Raw genomic sequence first — 14,212 nt, 5'->3', positions numbered from 1 at the left:
CAGAAAACCAGAGAGTAGGTAGAAATATGGGTAAAGTATCTCCGTGTCGAGTGTGGATTTGGGAGCCATCAATACAGGAGTGAAAGCAGAGGCCAAGTGAGAAACTCCTCCAGAAAGTGCACCCGGGAGGTCAATAGTAAATATACTCGGGAGCCTATTTTCCGCAAGACCAGTTGCTCTAGGGCACGTAGGGGTCACTGCAGACCTTGAACTGACACCAAAGTCCTCTCTGACAGTCGCAGTTGGTCAGATCATCTCGCGCAGAGAAATCAGGTAGGAGTCACCACCAACTGGGACCCAACATTTGAAAGAAATGACCCCCAATACGGTATCATATCAAGTTCAACTGCACGTCTCTCGGGTGTCTTAACAGGGAGTTACAGAAATCAATCAAGTGCTCTGTGGCTCTCCAGTAGCTCCGAGAACGCTGAGAACACGGGACAGGGAAGGGGTGGGGAGAGACGCTGCCCGGACCGCGACCTCGCCAGGGCGCCTGCAGGCCACCCAGAGACAGCAGCGTGAAGGTCTAGAGTTGACACACAGGGCCGGATGTGGTGGGAGCCGGAAGGGAAACGTGGAGTAGCCTGAGGCGGGAGGGGGCAAGGTGGCGAGAATCGTGACAGTTTGAATCAGTCACCGGCAATGGTGGACCCCAAACACGCGCGTCCAGCTCAGCACCGGCCCCCGGGTGGCGCCGGGTCAGGCACACTGTCCACAGGCACCCACACTAGGGCTCCGGGCCGTGTCTGTGTACCCGGCCTAGGCGTGCGTCCACGCATCCCTGATCCCGAGTCCCGCGTTGTTAGGCGCGCAGAGGCCCTGCGCTCCGGTGGCCGCGGTCCCCGCGCACTCAGGGTGCCCGTGACCGTGACTTTCGCACGCTGGGATCTCTGAAGACTGGCCCGTCTCTGGAGCCTGTGTTTGACCTCCTCCAATCAGTGTCCTCTCCGCAGCCCCTTCTGCTCCTTCCGGCCGCCCGGGCCGCACCGCATCGCCGCCTCCGGGGCGGAGCTCGAGGGGCGAGGTCGCTAGGGGGCGCTGCGGGCCATCGCGCTGCCCCGAAGTCGCTGCGCGCCGCCCTCGCCTCCCCCTGCGCCGGGCGGAGCGGGCGGCGAGCGCCGAACCGGGCGCGCTGTGGCGGAGCCGGGGCCGGACCGGGACCATGGGCGGTGAGCGCGGCGCGGGCCGCGGTCGGGGTGGTTGCCTTTGAGGCTGAGCGGAGCCTCCCGCGGAGGCTCGAGGCGGGCGGGTGTCCCGGGGTGCCCGTCTCGGAGACCGAAGGGGTCCTCTGGACGCGCCAAGGCCGGGACGACCGGGCGTGACTCCGGTGGGAGAGGGGTGGGGGTTCGGGGGGTGCGCTTGCGAGCACCGGGTCTGAACGCGGCTACTAAGCTCCCTCCTCCATCCCCGCCCCTTCCCCAAACCCCAGCCCCCGACTCGCTTCCACTCCCCAAGCCACCCCCCCACGCCCACGCGCCCGGATCCCAGTCCCCGCCTTCTCATCCACCGCCCCCTCTCCTAGCCCCAGCGCCCCCTAACCCGGCCTACGATTCCGCCGCCGTTTCCCCAGGCCTTTGCCTCGCAGCCTCCGGTGGGTGCCTCTCTTCACCCGCGCTGCGTCCTGCTTCTCCACCTCCAGCCCCGCACCTCGCCAGCCTCCATCCGCGGTCCCGCCCCTCCAGCCCGCTCCTGCCTGGCCCCCGCACTCCTGCCGCCTGATTCCTGCCGGAACTGGTGCTCGCAGGAACCCCCTTCCCCGGCTGTGGCGAGCCGGCTGGTCTCCAGGTAAGGAGGCTGCGGTGACGGCAAGTTCTCTGCCGTCTTCCTCGGGGGTGGGGCCGGCTCCTGCCGGCAGCTACCTGCGCCCGGCGCCCCCGGGAGTCCCGGGGCCCAGCGGAGGGGGCCGCTGCGTGCGCAGGTTAACATTCCGGGATGCTCAGGTTAGGACTGCGTGGTTTACACCCCCCGGCGTTGTTTTTGCTCGTGAACCTGCTTAGGTCGCAGTCTTTTAAAGAAGCCGGCTTTGTTACACACACGAAATTGGTTGTGCTTCGAGCTGGTGGCCTTCTTGGCGGCTGCAGCGGTCTTTCAAGGTGTAAGTGTGGGTGGTTAAAGGATTAGCAGTGCCGGAGGATGTGGAGCCATATTTTCCCGCTTCGGCGGGACGTTTCGTGGGGAGGGAGGACATCACCGCCTGGGTGGCCAGTGCCTTCGTCGGAAGACAGGGATGCTTTGTAAGCATTCGAAAAGTAAAATCAGGAGAGTTGCGGAATCAGATCGCGTGCGAATGGGCAAGTGTGGGGTGGACGGTCAAAGGACCCTCAAGAAGGCTCCACAACTTGGGGACATTTGTTGCTATTTGCAGAAGGCCCGCGGGTGAACCCGAGTGTGGAGCAGGCAGTGCCCAGCCAGCCTCACAGACGTGACGTGACTGCGGACGGAGCTTGGCAACAACTCCTCCTCGGAGGTGTTGGTGCCCCATCTGGACATCTGTGCGAAGAGGATCTAAAGCAGGTGGGGTTTTTTTTTTTAATTAATTTATTTTATTTTATTTATTTTTGGCTACGTTGGGTCTTTGTTGCTGAGCACAGGCTTTCTCTAGTTGGGTGAGCGGGGGCTACTCTTCATTGCATTGCGTGGGCTTCTCATTGCGGTGGCTTCTCTTGTTGTGGAGCACGGGCTCTAGGTGCGCAGGCTTCAGTAGTTGTGGCGCACGGGCTTATTTGCTCCGCGGCATGTGGGATCTTCCCAGACAAGGGCTCGAACCTGTGTACCCTGCATTGGCAGGCGGATTCTTAGCCACTGCCCCACTAGGGAAGTCCTAAAGCAGGTGGTTTGAAAAGCCTCGTGTTCCCTGGAGAGAGGTGGAGATGCAGGGTGACAGCCAGAAAGCCAGTCCATGAACCTGCCCCATCCCTTCTCCTGGCTTTCAGTAAGTCTTGGATTAAGTTAATTGCCTATTTTAGAGAAAGGGCTTGTAGGAGTCACGTCTCTTCTACAGATTAGCTCCTGGCCAGCCCACCCTCACTGATGATGCTTGGGAGCCTACTTTTGGGCACCAGGGCCTAGATGGGCCACCTGACCTTCGGAGCACTGCATTTTGAGCATTTTCGGAAATGGCGATATCTGCAACTCTTTCTTTTTAGTGATTGATTCAAAGAGTAATTAGCTCAATATTCGTTCACTGTTGAGTAGTGAATTAGTAAGTAATTAGCCCAAGGTCACACTGGGGCTGGGTAGGCTCCCTTTGAGCGCCCACACACTCCTGTGGGTATCCCCTCAACCCTCACCAGGTTGCTGTGTGATGAGTTGTTGAATGTCAGATGCCCCACTGCCCAGGGTCACCTTCAGCGGTGGGGTGGAACCATCTTTGTGGCCCCAGCACCCAGCCTGGCACCCTCTAAGTGACAGGTACTCAGTGTTTGTCTAGTAAAGAAGTGGGTGTCTTTCCTGAATCCAGGCTGAGTCTATAACCCATGGTTTTCCGTTGTGCTGCACTGTTTCCAAAACATTATCCTTCGAGTCATCGGATTTTAAAGAAATATCTTATCTCAACAGAGACATTCATTTCTGTGTGTATTTGGGGCAGAGAGCTCAATTTATGGGTCAGGCTTTGACAACTGGGTCTCTAACCTCAGGGGGCACTCCAGAATTTCCATGAAGAAAAGCAGTTGTCCTCATGCCACAGTTGCGGTGAGAGGGTGATGGGCACTGTGGAGAGCTAAGGCTTTCTGCTGAGGGGTGAGTCCTCCACAGCTTAACCTCTAGGGCCCTGAGCTGTGGCCGCAGCCCCCTTCAGCATCCCTCATCCCCGCGCATGGTGGGGGAAGCCACTTGTGGAGCCCTGCTGGCTGCTTCAGACCACAGCATCTTCACTCCAGTGGATGCTGCCCACCCCAGGGAGAGCTGGGAGCACCTCTTCTTGCACTTTTCAGGCAATCTGATTTGCTGTGCTGTTGGGGGGAGGGAGGCTGGTGTTTGGGGAAGGTGTTTCTGTCTGTGGGAGGTGGCCATGACCCACTGGCAGGTAGATCAAAGTCTAGCTCTTCGGCCTCTACCAAAGGCCAGCTCTGGAGAGAACAGCCAGAGGCTAAAGGGGTGGGAGCAACCTGTGTCCCCTTTTTTCAGGAGTATGGAAAGGGCTGGAATTCAGAATGTCACTTTGCTGTGGGAACCCGCACTGCCCACAGGTTCACAGCTGTCATGGGCTTATCTTCCTCACCTGGACTGTCTGTGTCTCCAGGTCTGGCTCATACCCAGGATAACTGCAGCTGGTGAAAATCTGTTTTCTAGAAGACATTTAATTAATGCCTGCAGTTTGTGAGTGAGAGAGAAAGGGGGGGAGGGAGAGAGGAAGAGAGAGAGAGAACTTGCTATATGGAGGGGATAGGAAAAAGGGTAGCAGAATAGCCAAGGTCCTGAAAACTCACAGAGGTAGACTTCAGCCTTGGGACGAGGCTCTGGGTTGGTGGATGAGGACGTGGGCCCACATTCAGGTGGAGGGGTTGCCATTCGGAGCAAAGTCACTGTGATAGGAAAAACGGCCCCACAGTTACCTGAAATAAGGTGTGCTGGGCCCACTGTTCTGCTTCCTAGAAAGCCTTGAAAGCCAGGTGAGGGCTGGACATAGTGAGGTGGGAGAGTACTGAGCCATTTGAAGTTTTGGATGAGGGTTGTGCCCCTTTGGAAAAGGTGGCTTGAGTGATGACATTGGTCTGGGGTCTGGCCTGGGGGAGCCAGCTCACACCTGAGATGCTGTGTGGGGGAGCATTCAGGGGTGTGGCCAAAAGAGACGCGGCTGGGAGGGTCTGTGCCCCTGCACTTAGGGGGTGGAGAAGAGGCAACAGCTGCCTTCTGGTAGGATGGTGGGCCTGTTGGCAGAAGCAGCCTCCCACAGACTCTTCTTGAGCCTGCTGGGCAGCCTTGCAGATGGAGGAGGGCCTGCTAAGGCCCCTCAGCCTGGAGATCCTGCAAGGCAGCCATGAGGAGGCACCCGTGAACCAGGAATGACCTGTAGGTCTGCTCTGAGTCCAAAAGGCAGGAGGGCCAGGGTGGCCTAACTGAGCCACAGACTCCAGGATAGTAAGCAGCCTTCATCCCTAGAACCAGGAGGCTGCTCCAAATCTTCTTGGGCCTTGGTTAGGGAGGCCACTGGCTTTGGAAAAGAAACAGGGCTATCAGTAATGAAGAGAGGAGACATCGCAGGAGCATGGAGGATGTTAATGATTAAAAAGGCATTGAGGGCTTCCCTGGTGGTGCAGTGGTTAAGAATCTGCCTGCTAATGCAGGAGACACGAGTTCGAGCCCTGCTCCTGGAAGATCCCACATGCCGCGGAGAAACTAAGCCCGTGTGCCACAACTACTGAGCCTGTGCTCTAGAGCTTGCGAGCCACAACTACTGAGCCTGTGTGCCACAACTACTGAGCCTGTGCTCTAGAGCCCACGAGCCACAACTACTGAGCCCTCGTGCCACAACTACTGAAGCCCACGTGCTCTAGAGCCCGTGCTCCACAAGAGAAGCCACCGCAATGAGAAGCCCACGCACCGCAATGAAGAGTAGCCCCTGCTCACTGCAGCTAGAGAAGGCCCGCGTGCAGCAGTGAAGACCCGACACAGTCAAAAGTAAATAAATAAAATTTATTAAGAAAAAAAAAAAAAGGCATTGAGAAAGGACTTGGAGGAGCCTAGCTGTGTGGTTCCTGCAGCCAGGAGGCAGCCTTCACCCATATCCTCTACTCCTCAAGGAGTATCTGGGATTCATCCCTGCATTCTGGTCCCTCCCTCCCTCCCTCCTCGTCCCTCAGCCCCATCCTCCTGCACTGCACACATTGATCGAGCCACCTCTATGCTGGTACTAGGGTGGAGGAGAGGTTGGGCAACTCAAATATCTAGTGGTAGCAACTTAGGAACTTGCAAATTCTGTGTGTATTTGCGTAGTCACTTCCCCAACGTGTGTGTTCATGTTTCTGTATTATGAGGCATCCTTTTGTCATCTGCTTACCACTCTCTCTGTCTCTGTGTATAACCGACTTCCTTAGAGAGAGCCACAATCAACAGCATAGAAACCAGAGCTTTAAAGAACAGACTAAGATGAAAATTATTGCACCGGGTTCTGACACCACCTCTCCCTCCTCTCCTCTCCTCTCCTGTGTGTGGTCAGAGTCATCATTTACACCCAGTTTACAAATAGTTTGAATACTATTTGAACTGCCCCTCAATTACATGGAGACATGTGTCTTTCCACCTAACAGAAACCACAGCTTACTTTCCTAGACCCACCTCATTCTTGGATCTAGCACCAAACTTCAGGCCTTCAGAGATAGAGCAGTATCATTTTGAGCTTTTTAATTATAAAGCTCAAATGAAGCTCTGTTTGCTAATTGTGTCGGCTGCTAATATAGGAGAATTTGAAGTTAGAATAAGACATTTACTGCCTTGTTAACTCTTTATGCTTCTGAAATGAAAGGGGCAGTTGGATTAAGGTAGAGAAAGTAGAAATGTCTGGAAACTCAGAAGTGATAACAGAGGGACACAGTCTTACAGAAATAAATTAAGCTTTAAACATTGTTACTGAAATGTGGAGAGATATAAATAGGAACTACCGTAGAAGTATATGCAAGTACAGAATTTTGACAGGTATAGATTGATAGGTAATAGAAATTCTGGTCTGTCATTTTATTGAAATATATTAATTATTATGATCATATACTATGCTTATGTAGTAGCTTACCATTTAAATAGGCAACTATGTCCATGATCTTGTTCAATCCTAGCAAGTCTGGCATCTTCTTAGAGGTGGAGACATTGGACCACAGAGTATTTATAAGAGTTTCCCTAGAATTCAGATCTCTTGAGTGGAGAAATACTATGTACCTAGATGTCCCTGCTACAGTTGCTTGATAACTCAGTGCGGTTACATAGTTATTTGAAAATTACAGAACATCTTTACAATGTTCTGTAAGTCAAACAAACAAAAACAGTGTATGCTTAGCACCATCAGAAACCGTCTGGAAGGATTTTTCAGGGTTTGTGGATGTCAGAGGTTCTCTCTTTTTATTTTAATTTAATTTTTTTTTAATCGAAGCGTAGTTGATTTACAGTGTTGTGTAGAGGTTCTCTTCTGATGACTTCCTAATATAAAAGTTCCTGTGATTGTGTACTCAGCACAGTGAAGTGGTTCAGCAGGTAGGCTCTGAAGCCAGATTGGCTTTAAATCCTGGATTTATCATTATTAAACTTGTACCCTTGGACAAGTTACTTAACCTCTGTATGCCTTGGTTTCTTCTCTTTTGTGAAGTGGAGGTGATGATAATAATACCTACTTCATGGTATTGTTGTGAAGCTGAAATGAGATAGTACATGACAAGGACTTAGAACACATAGTACATGCTTAAACGTTAGCTGTTTTTTGTTTGTTTGTTTTTGTTTTTTTTACTATTCATTCATTCCTTAACGTATTCATCCAAAAAACATTTCTGGTACCAACCGACTGCACTGAGATGGTGGGTATAGGATGACGGATAAGATACGCATAGCCTCTGTCCTCATGAAACGGAGGATATCATACTTAAGTTCACAGTGAAGGATAGGAATAATAGCGCAGGCATTTCCCAGGCACTCACCTGGCTCCAGGCAACCTTTTATGGCCATGAGAGGCTACGGTGTAGCCTATAAAGGGTTCACCATGACGGGGGGTGGTGGCAGGGGGCTACCAGATGATCTTCAGCTGGTACACAGTGGTGACGTGGCCTTGCCAGCTGTTGAAGACAGGCACTCATTTGACTGGTCTGTGTCTGACACACGCTGGTTGTTCACGTTTTAACTATCACTCTTGGCCTCAGGTTGTTAGTGGGACGCGTGATAAGAGACTGTAAACCCAGTGTTTACTCACCTGGTTTGCCAGCGCTATTGTTGGTCCTGGTCGACAGCACCAGATGCCCTGACCACTGTTCTGGGCTGGCTCTCTAGCAGCCCCGGAAGCCCACGATTCTATCAGAGACCCAGTTCTCTGAGTGAGGAATGGCACAGCTGCTCCTGAGGGCGGGTAGGGGACTAACCTGAGGCAGAGGCCAGACTACTGCTCAAACACAAAATCCAACCGAGTAAATGTGAACATCTAATTGGCTTTATTCAACAAGTCGTGAATTGGGCAGCATCCCATCTAGTAAATAGAAGCCCCCTCTGAGGGGCTGCACAAAATAGAAGGTTTTTATAAATAGAAGGAGGGAGGGGCAAGGAGGCTATTAGTAAAAGAAAGTCAAGGGTTGCTTCAGGCCAGGTCACCTTCTTCTGGGTGAGGGTCAAGGGTCTATCATGTCGTTTACCTCTACTTCCTTTGGGGGATGCGGGGGGATAGAGGGGACCCATGTGACAGATTATGTCATTGGTGCTGGCCAGAAAATTCCAGACTGGCCAATTAAGATTACATTTCTGGGGAAGGCTGAAGCTGCAATTAGGTTAGGTAATAAAACTAGGTTTGAGTTCAAACCCATGATAATGGGTTTTAACACAAGTAATGCCATTTTGGGCCTGTGGTTTTCTCTTTAACACTATCATGTGTCCTGTGTCTGCCATAGCTGGAATCTTCTTCATCTGAAAGTCTCTGGGAAACTGTTGATAGGCTTGGGTTTAATAAGAGGTCCTGGAAAGGGAGGTTCCTTCCACCTCAGACCTCACCCTTCCTTGCTCCATGTGTCCTACAGAGAAACTCCAGCGTGGCAGCCTGCCCAGCTAGCCCTTGCCATCCTGCGGTGGCCCCCAGCGGTGGGCTGAGGACTAGAGAAACCTGTGATTCCTCAGAACTTGAGCGCTTCTCTGCCTTGCGTGATTAGCACACCCGCTGCTCTACACTGGAGTTCTTTGTACTCATAAGTCAGCAGACTGGAAACCTGATAATCAATTCTCTTATTGGAGAGCCTGCTTATTTTATTCATTTTTAAACTTCTGGAATCTGAAGTCAATGAGGCTTTGTCTTTTTTTCTTAGAACACTTTCCCCATTCTTGGAAAGTAAAGAAATGGCAAATAATGCCATTCATTAAAAAAAAAAAAAAAAAAAAATTTGTGTGTAGGCAGCATTGAGTTAAAAGGAGGAAAACCTTTTCTCTAGTTTCTAATTTGTTCCCTAGCTGCTCTAACTTCTCTGGTTTGGTTGCCTCTTGATTTCCCAGATGGGGTTGACTTCTGTCACCAGTTTGTCTCCATCACAGTTCTTAATGGAAACACAGACCTGAGAATCGGAGCTTGGACATTTATGGTTGAAGGTCATGGCTTAGACGTTTGATTCTTTTGGCTCTGTCTTCAAGGTGAAAAATTACTCTGTCTTTGAGAAAGAGTATATTTTAGGAGATCCTAATATCAACAGGCAGGAGGATCTAAGCCAGCCTGCCTCATCCTCGGTTCACATAATTTCCAGCATTTCTAAGTTAGCGGCATGTGAGTTTTTATGTTCTCCTCTTGTGCATCTTGCTCTAATGACTGCTGATTATCTTGAAACAGTTGCATTAATTGATGGTGTTTAGGGACTCAATGTTCAGTAAGTAATTGCAGTTGGCTGGCTCGGCTGAGCATAGCACATTCTTGCTACTTGCTTTTTTAGCTTGAGGGGTGTTTGCTGTGTGTGCCCAGTGCCAGAAAGGGAGTGGGGAACTCCTTGCCTCAGGGCGCACCCACCGCCCAGTGCTCACCCTGCCCCCACCCCCAGGACATTGTGTGTCGCTGCAGCATCCGTTCCCACTGCATGCAGATTGTCTGCTCAGGGACCTTCTCCCCAGCTTGACTGGGAGCTTCTGGAGGGTAGGGGCTACACCCAGCTCACCCCTGAATCTTCATCCTTAGCCCAAGAACTGGCATGAAATAGGCCTCAATAAAGGTTGGGTGAATGAATGAATGAATGGTTGCATAGCAGTTAGGATTGTGTTCGGCTGCAAAGTAACAGAAAACCCTACCTTAGTGGCTTAAGTAGATAATGGTTTATTTTTCTTACGTAACAAGATGTTTGAAGGTAGGTGGTTGCTGGCATTGGTTTCAACAGCTGATGTCTGTCTGGACTGACAGTCTTATTTTCTTGGCCTTTTCTTCATGATGGCAAGATGGCTGCTGCAGGAAGGAGACACTGACATTCCATTGGCCAGGGCTCAGTCAGATGACCACAGTCAGATGACCACACCTCCTGCAAGGGAGGCTGGGAAATGTGGTCCAGCCCTGTGCCTAGGAGGAAGAGGAGATGGGTTTCATGGTGAGCTGGCCATCTCTGCCACACTTTCCCTCCCCCGCCCCCCACCAAATCAAGATTCTGTTGACAAGGAAGGAATGAATATTGAGGGGCAACTGGAGGTGTCTGTCTTGGAAAGAAATGCTGTGCTAAGAAAGCTCCAGCCAAAAATAGTCTCTATTCCCAGATCATCTGTCTTAAATCCTGGCCTCTGTTCCCACCTTTGGGAACCGGACTAACAGGACAATGGAAAGTCCTCATTATCCCTCTTTCTTGACTCAGGCCATGTTCTTAACAGCTTTGAGGGAGTGAGTCCTAGTGGATTCCCTTCAGCAGTTGGAGGTTACCCCAGAAGAAATGGCCTTCAGCCTCCTCAAGACCAGAGGAGCCTCTGAGAACTCGAGCCTGTGAGAACTGCTTGCTCATGAGCCTTCCAAGTGCCCCCACTCACCCAGCCTCCCAACGTTTCTCCTCCTCTCCATCCCCTAGCCAGCCCTCCTCCAGAGAGGAGGAGAGGCCACAGCAGAGTGACCTCAGCTTCCCACTTAAACCCTCTGAGAAGTATTTTCCTACCACTTCCTGCTATCTTTTCTCGGTTACCTTGTTGGTCAATGGTTCATTGATCTATTGGGTTTCAGTGCTTTGTTCTTGTTCAGTTTGCTGTAGCTTTCAGTGACAGGTGCTTCTCCATCCACAGCATCCTTCTTGGTGTCCTTTCTTCCCTCCGTCCCTTCCTTCTTCCCACACACACCTAATGAGTACCTGCTGCCTTCTCAGCTCCGCATCCACCGAGCCCCGGGGGAGGTAGGCAAGGAAGCTGACACAAGCCTGTGGCGTTGAGGAGTATTGTGGGAGGGCTGTGGTTGCCCAGTGTGGGGGGACCTCACCCAGCCTTGGGTTTAGAGAAGGCTTCTGGGGGGAGGTGGGATTTGAGCTGAGTTTAAGGATGAGCGAGAGTTAACAAGGTCAAGAAGGCATCTGGGCCAAGAGAGTGAAATGGCACAGACGCTGAGTTGGCGGAAGGGGCTCTTGGGGTTGGGGGGAACGGTGAGGAGTGCAGTGCGCTGGAGTTGACGCACTGGGACGTGCGTCATTCACTCATTACACACTCCTGTGCTCCAGGCCCTGGGGTTAGAGCAGTGGACAAGGCAGATAAAGTCCCAGCCCCAAGGGAGCTTGAGGTCTGGGCTCTAATGGGGGATGAGACTGCAGAGGAGGGTGGGCTTGGCTGCTGTCCTAGACTCTGCTCGGAAGCATTTGCTGTTGGAGGCCGAGTAGGATGTGGGCCCCGTTGCTTGTGCCATCGCCTCTTGTGCCCTGTCCCTCTGTCTCCAACTCCCGTCTGGTCCTTTGCATTACACAAGCTATAAAAATAGACGATGGCACCAGAACATCAGCGTGTAGTTGGTGAGGAAAGCTGGAAACTGTCACTACATATCAAGATATGCGCCAGCTAGATTTTTGGTGGAGCTCGTTCTTGGAGCCCCAAGGATAAGGTCCTAAAGTTTGCTTACAACTTTTTTTTTTCTACTTTCAACTCATACCAAAACTTCTGGCCACTTGGCTCAGAATGAATATGTATTGGTTGTGCCGATTCCCCACCTATGAGCTCATTGAAATGAACATTTATTGCTGAAATCCACCAAGTGAGGACTGGCCTTGCCCTGGGCCAGCCTGATCGGAGGGGCTGAGTCATCTCCACAGGGCAGTCCATCCAGGGTTCATGTCCAGGTGAGGACCGTGGTCAGCACTACCTGAGAAGGGACCAGCTCTCACCAGCCTGAAAAGTTTTGCTCATCTCCCCAAGGAAATGAGGGCTGAGCCAGGGTTTGGAAGAGCTGTCAGCTGCCTTTTCTGTGACGAATGGGCGCAAGCATGGTTTCTTTCATTCTCCCTTCCCAGCCCTGTTTATTAAGGTGGAATTGACAGTGCTGGGGGCGGGGTGCGGAGTGCAGAGAGAGGAAGCTTCATGCTAGTCTGAGCTCAGGGCTGAATGAAGGGCACTTTGTTTCCAGATAGAGGGATCTCAATCTGTAGGCCAGTCCTATGGTGTTTATTGGGTACCTTTTTGGAGCCAAGTGCTGTAGGGAACGTGCATGATAATAAAACGAGGAGAAGGAGGATCGTTACAACCTGTGATGTTGTGATTTATAATACGAAATATATATTTGTTCTTTGTCACTGTTTCTGGCACAGAGCTCCTACAACTCTTGATATTTCCTAGAGGAGACCAGAAAGGTGTCTTTTATTATGTTAATGAGGTGACTTTTGGAAAGCCCCCAGGGAACCTGAGGATGGGGGCTGGTTGCCAGGAGAACCAACCTTGTGATTAGAGGATTGGAACTTTCAGTCCCACCCCTGACCTCTGGGCAGGGGTTGGGGGCTGGAAGTTGAATCAGTTGCCCTTGGTCAATGATTTAATCAGTTATGCCTATGTAATGATGATCTTGGTTCTTCTTTGAAAAAAAATTTGGAAAAAGATGGAGATTGTAAAGCAGGTAAAGTTTATTAGAAGCAGAGTACGTGTGAAAAGGACGCACGGGTGGACTCAGAGGGAGAGTTGCCCTTTTCGGGTGACTTAAATTGCTTCTATGGGGCATTTTTCCAGGTTTCCCCTGGCCAATCATCTTGCTAGTTGTCCGTATCTGATCTGATTTAGGGCCCTGCCCAATGTGTGCGCGCATCTTTTAGCCAAGATGGATTCCAGTGTGAGGGTTTCTGGGAGGCTGGCAGGACATATTATGGGCTGGCACCTCCTCCCTTCCCTGACCCCTGGGCAACCTTTCTGGGCACATGTAGTTTGGGAGGTCTCCTTGACCCCAGGAATGAGAAATATGTGGCTTCCTTTTTCACCCAAGCAGGGATCAGCTCCTGCAGAGAATTATCTTTATCTTGAAGTATCTGTCCTCAGGAGACAAATTCCAGCTGCTCAGCTGGGACCCATCTATCTCCTCCCTCAATGATGCCTCCATAACAACCCAAAGGACACAGATTGGAGAGCCTCCAGGTTGGTGAACGCATGGAGATGTAGGGAGAGTGGGAGAGAGTGGGAAAGCTATAACACCTTTCCCACATACCTTGCCATGTGCATCTCTTCCATCTGGCTGTTCCTGAGTCATATCCTTTTGTAATACTGGTAATCTAGTAAGTAAATTGTTTCTCTGAGTTCTGTGAGCCTCTCTAGCAAATTAATTGAACCCAAAGGGAAGGGGGTCGTTGGAACCTTCAGTCTATAGCCAGTTAGAAGCACAGGTGACAACCTGGATTTGCAGTTGGCATCTGAAGTGGTAAGGGGACAGTCTTGTGGGATTAAGCCCGTAACTTGTGAGATCCGAGGCTATTTCCAGGTAGATGGTGTCAGAGTTGAGTTTATCGACTGAAAAAAATGCATAACCTAAAATTTGAGAATTATGTTTTATTTGGCAGACAAAACTGAGGACTTAAGCCCAGGACACAGCATCTCAGATGCTCTGAGAGACTGCTTCTGCAGAGGTAAGGGAGGAGCCGGGATATATAGGAATTTTTGCTACAAAGATCACACAGTCAGAACATCAAAAGAGTACTGTTAATTAAAGAAAACCAGATATCTCAAGTTAAAGAATTTAGTGCTCTTCTATGTATGGGAAGATGCAAAAGTCAGGGCTCACTGAAATCATTCCTTTGATATGCACCTCAGCTATCTAGGGCTAGTACCTTGTGCTTTCTCATCCTGAGTCTCCTCAGGGTACACCTTGGGGGGTGGGGTGAACAACCAGCTGGTGTTGGAGAAATGCTTGGTGCTGTGGGGAAGAAAACCCCACACACATTGGAATTAGATGAAGAATCATTAATACCCTAAGTGCTTTCCAGGAAATATCTAATCCCTTCCACAAACCCAGGAATGGGGAATTTTACATTCCCCTAGAATGTAAGCTCCACGCGGGTAGGAATTTGGACTGATTTGGTCACTACTCATCCCCAGTTTCTATGACTGTACTTGCCGTATAGCAGATGCTCAGTAG

The 14,212-nt window shown here is 51.0% G+C and overlaps 1 protein-coding gene across 10 annotated transcripts in view; it reads left to right on the top strand.

The window, feature by feature from the left end:
- Positions 1-1,078: 1,078 nt before the first annotated feature.
- Positions 1,079-14,212, top strand: part of PXYLP1 (2-phosphoxylose phosphatase 1) — a 68,552-nt gene continuing 55,418 nt past the window's right edge. For 3 of the 10 annotated variants that reach the window (XM_061193616.1, XM_061193615.1, XM_061193614.1), the window contains exons 1-4: positions 1,079-1,169; positions 1,571-1,785; positions 2,366-2,514; positions 13,638-13,703. The gene's annotated coding sequence lies outside the window, so the exon portion shown is untranslated. Of the gene's footprint in view, positions 1,170-1,570; positions 1,786-2,018; positions 2,096-2,365; positions 2,515-13,073; positions 13,219-13,637; positions 13,704-14,212 lie in introns of those variants that run through there. The other 7 variants (XM_061193612.1, XM_061193617.1, XM_061193618.1 and 4 more) reach the window with 6 other exon arrangements.

Source organism: Eubalaena glacialis, chromosome 6 (genome assembly GCF_028564815.1).
Source record: "Eubalaena glacialis isolate mEubGla1 chromosome 6, mEubGla1.1.hap2.+ XY, whole genome shotgun sequence".
Taxonomy (NCBI): domain Eukaryota; kingdom Metazoa; phylum Chordata; class Mammalia; order Artiodactyla; family Balaenidae; genus Eubalaena; species Eubalaena glacialis.
The sequence above is the reverse complement of the archived record's forward strand: the minus strand, read 5'-3'. Positions and strand labels throughout refer to the sequence as shown.